Genomic DNA, 5,081 nt, shown 5'->3' with positions numbered 1-5,081 from the left:
TGAGCCAATCACAGAAGGAGAAACACTGTATTCCACTTGTATAAGCTATCTAGTGACATCAAATTCATAGAGATGAAAAGCAGAATGGTTGTTGCCAGGGCTTGGAAGGAAGGGGAGATGGGAAGTTATCCAATGGGCAGAGTTTTAGTTTTGTAAGATAAAAAAGTTCTAGATATTGGCTGCACAACAATGTGACTATATTAAACCTACTGAATGATACACTTACAAATGGGTAACAAAATCTAATAAAATCTTTTTAAAAAATCATTTATTTATTTGACAGAGAGAGAGCACAAGCAGGGGGAGCAGCAGGCAGAGAGAGAGGGCAAGGAAGATACAGGCTCCCTGCTGAGCGAGAAGCCCTACACGGGGCTCGATCCCAGGACTCTGGGATCACGACCTGAGCCAAAGGCAGATACTTAATGACTGAGCCACCCAGGCACCCCTAGCCATAGCTGTTTCCTAACCCACAGCTTCCAGTGATAGGTATACATCCAGTGACAGGTAAACACCCTCTGAATTAGCAGTTCCAGATGTGGGGCTCAGAAATGGGTCCTGTTAAAAGGACCTCAGAGATTTCTGATTGACAGGTACAGAGCTGGAAACCATTATCCCAACCTTTGTCTTTTCCCTGCTTGGCCTTCAGAACCACTCTACGCCATCGATTCCCACCCTCCTAACCCCCTGAAATTAGTCTTCCTTTATACAGGGGCAGATATAATAAAATATTCAGTTTAAATATGGAATAATTTATTTTTACCCCATGGTCTTTCCACCACTGAAACTACATTATAGGGCTGAGGGACACTAAGAAAGACAGGTCATGGAAAACAAAAGACAGATTTGGGCTCTTTGTTTCTAAAATAGGCTCTTGAATAGATTGGAAAGCCAAGGAATTCAATAGCAAGAGTATGTTCTTTGGGGGGGCCTATTCAGCTCTGAAAAGGAAAGGACTCCGTGCACAAGGTTTAGGCTGTAAGCATAAGGTGGGGAGATTCCTTGACTGAGGAAGATTCAGTGTTTCTGCTTCAAAGGAATTAAAGTTAGTCTAACATAAGGGATGGAAGAGATTTAATCACTGGGACCTTGTGCCCCACCTCTGCTCAGCACAGCCATAGGAGAGGACCCAAGGGAAAACCCATAGGTTTGAGTCATAGCCCAAGGACCCCCAGGGAGGCAGCTGTCCTCCCAGAGTCATCCTTGTCTTCAACCAGGAGCTGCAGTCAAGTGACAAAAATGGCACCAAGAGTGTCAGCTACTTTTCTAAGTCTCCCTTAGACCCAGAGGGACAAGACTTTCTGAGGTTTTCCATGCCTCCAGGAGGGCTACAAAAGTGGGAGAAAGAGGGGTGATGGAGGAGAAGGGGCTCTGGGGCCACGAGGAGAGGATGCCATCAGAGGCAGTGGCCTGGATGACACAGGCTGGTATCCTCAGCCAGACCCCGGGTTTCTGCAGCACCACAGAGGCTGCGGACCAACAACCGTCAGACAGACAGCTCACATCTCAGCAGAAACTGGAGGACAGAGAAGCATCCAGGATCTGACACGCCTTCCCGCCAGTGCTTTCAGCTCCTTCCCTCACCTGCCCCGCTCCCAAGAACAGGCAGAACTCAGGGAGTAGGGGGTGGGGGGATGGGGGGGTTGGGGGGAGTGGGGGGGGTGGGGGGGGGATACAGTACTCTGAATTAACCGGGAACTCTCTGAAGTGACTGAATCTGACTGGAAATGCCTGGGTTACATCTCTGCTGTCAGCAGAAATGGGGGCTTGAGGTAAGATTAAATTTAGTCATGGGCGCCAGGGTGGGGGTCGTCACATGCTGGAGACTGGCAGATTGCAATCATTCTTAGTTGATACACAGGAACCTAAAAATAGTGCTGAATCATATATTCAGTAATAATGGGATGCTTAATTGTACACTTTGTTGGACACTTTGGAAAGACTCGGTGGTAAATACGCTGACGGAGGCACTTTGAGCCAGTCTTGGTCCCAAAGGAAAATGAGTGCGGCTGGAAATTTATAGAAGCTTTCAAAAGGCTGGCCTAGCAACTGAGCGAGCAGTATGTTCAGGGATCCTGTGGTTTATTTTTATCTGAAGCCCAAATCTGTACAGAGATGTCATTAGTGCTGACTAATGATTTTCAAATGATAATTCTGGGCCCTGATTTATCAAATAGTGTGGCAGTTATTGTTAAATTTCTAAAAACTAAGTTTTCAAGTAGGGATCTTCAAGCCAGTTTGGTAGATCTTACGTGGTCTAGGGCTGCCATCTTCAGCCTTCCCTATCGGTAAGATAAATAAATAGCTAAATCATTCTGAGTAAGCAGCCTCAGCAATTGTAAGCACACAGCCCCAAACCCAGCCCTACAATGGCTGACTTCAGGGGGGCCTTTAGTAACACGGGCTAATCCTACCACATGTCACTGCTTTATTCACTTTTCCTATCCCAGGTGATTTTCACCCCTTCTTCACGCTCCTTAAACCTCTATTTCGCCCCAAGCTCACTCAGCTGTTGACCTTGCTTTGTAATTCATTGAAAAAACACAGCGGTCTGGGGGCACCTGGGTGGCCCAATGGATTAAAGCCTCTGCCTTCTGCTTGGGTTGTGGTCCCAGGGTCCTGGGATCCAGTCCCGTGTCGGGCTCTCTGCTCGGTGGCGAGTCTGCTTCCTCCAATCTCTCTCTCTGCCTGCCTATGCCTGCTTGTGATCTCTATCTGTCAGATACATACATAAATAAAAATATTTAAAAAGAAAAATAAAAAGTACACAGCGGTCTGAAGAAAACCTCCAGTTCTTCCATCCCCACATCTGCCAAGACACCCACTCCATGCCCCATATTCTGCTTTTCCTCTAGTTACTAGGAGTGAATTCTGTGCTGAGATGACCCAACTGGTCTCCTCTCACCTATTCCATGACCTGTCTCCAAGTGAGGGTCTTTTTAAATTCTGCACCCACACTGTCTTGCTTCCCTCACCAAGTCCTGGCTTCACCAACTGGTACCACCTTGAAAACGTATGCAGCATTGGTTAATTCCTACCATCTCTACAGCTACTGACCTTGGCCTCATTTAAACCAGGACAACAGCTCCTGTAGCTAGCGAACTAGCTGGGCTTTCTACTTCACCACCCTCACAGTCTATTCTCAACAGGGTAGACCCAGTTCTTTCTCAGCGTAAGTCACACGAGGTCACTCTTCTCTCCAGGCCCTCCACGGACCTCTCCTCCACTCAAAGCAAAAGCCAAAGACCAGGAGTGGCCTCAAGGCCAACATGAAGACTTGATCTGTGGAGCGAGCTACTCTCCCGACTTCAGGTCCTACCACACAGCTCTCTGCACCACCACCGCATCCCCATCCCAGCCATGCTGGCCTCCCAGCTAGACCTAGAACACCCCAGTGCAAGGCCTTTGCCTTCACTGCTTGCTCTGCCTACTCTGTTCTCCCCCACCCCCCCATAACTTCATGGTGTGGTCCCTGTTTTTGACATCTCTGTACAAAATCATTCCATTATTAGAAAGGCTTTCCCTGACCTTTCTACTCAGAAGAATAATCCGATTTATCCTGAGAGACTGTCCTCCAGGATCATATTACCATCTGACAAACTTCATTCTCTCTTTCCTCCCATTTCCACCCAACTAGAATATAAGCTGTATGGCACCTCCTCTGCCATTTTGTCACTGATGTACACAGTAGGCCCTTGATAAATAGGTCTTAAATTAGTATATCCATACTTACTTATAACTATTTTCATGCACACCTATCAATCTCTATATATAGTATTAATATATATTTCTTCATTTTGGGATACAATTAAGTTCTAATATTTCCCCTTTTCTTCACCCCATCTAATTCTATTAAGCTTCCTTAGCAAGACCACCATGTCCAGTCCATGCACCAGCCCTTGAGGGTCCCTTATCATGGTGACCAACTCTTCTGGAGGCCTGGAGTCATACTCTCCCTGCATGCTCAGTAGAAAAGTAGGATGAGAACTACTGGCTCAGAATTTACTGTTATTTTTACCATAACTTTTCAGAAGCCGTCTATTGCTTCTATCAAGGAAATACAGCTGTTCTCTTGAATTCCATTTTTAACCACAAAAACATCTTGACTTCCCTCGCCCCATTCAGTGATGACGAATTTATTCAAATCTGAATTAAAAATTAGGAAAAAAATCATTTATATATAAACATATTCATACTGGTGTATAATACGTGTGTCAATAAAAATGTTGCTACTAATGTAAATGCATATACATGTTTAGCAACCTATCGACTCTGCACACATGCTTCCCTTAAAACACAAAGCTGTTGTTTATTAAAAATTAGCTGTATAAAGCTATCAAAATTAACACCAACCATTCTTGGCCCAAATAAAGTATTTTTAAATGTAATCCATGGTGGGGGGGTGGCACCTGGGTGGCTTAGTCAGTTAAGCATCAGCTTGATTTTGGCCCAGGTCATGGTCTCAAGGTCCTGAGTTCAAGCCCCAGGTCGGGCTCCACACTGGGCAGAGAGTTTGCTTCTCCCTCTTCCTCTGCTCCTCCCCCACCTCTCTCTCTCTCTCTCTCAAATAAATAAAGCCTTTTAAGTGTAATCTTTTAAGTGTAAAATCTTTTAAGTGTAATTGCATTTTGCAAAATGCGAACCTTTCTTTGGAGGCTGGTGTTCACCCTAGGCTAAAGCAGTAACTCCCCCAAAAGTCAACCAAAGACGCTTCTCCCACTGTGGCTTCCTCATGTGTAAATCACCAGGGTCCCAGCTACCCCTTCCCCACCTCTGCTTTGTGACCAGGGGGCTTTCTTTCTCTCACCTTCTGGCTCCCTGCAGAACTCGCAGGAGCAAGGAGGACCGCGAGCACGAGGAGCAAAGGCACTGTGCTCCACTCAGGGAGGGCATCCAGATGGCTGGGGGAGGGAGGATGGGGCTTGATCTCAATTTTTCCAACAAAAAAGAGATGATGCTTATGCTTCTCCATGAATAGAATAGGATGTCCCCAGACGTGCAAAGTCAATGCCAACGGAGATTTCCACGTGGGTGGCAATAAACAGACCCGCAGGGAGAGGGGAACTGCCCCTAATTTTTCTTCT

The sequence above is a fragment of the Mustela lutreola genome, chromosome 4 (genome assembly GCF_030435805.1).
Source record: "Mustela lutreola isolate mMusLut2 chromosome 4, mMusLut2.pri, whole genome shotgun sequence".
In the NCBI taxonomy this organism is placed as follows: domain Eukaryota; kingdom Metazoa; phylum Chordata; class Mammalia; order Carnivora; family Mustelidae; genus Mustela; species Mustela lutreola.
Note: the sequence above shows the minus strand (reverse complement) of the source record.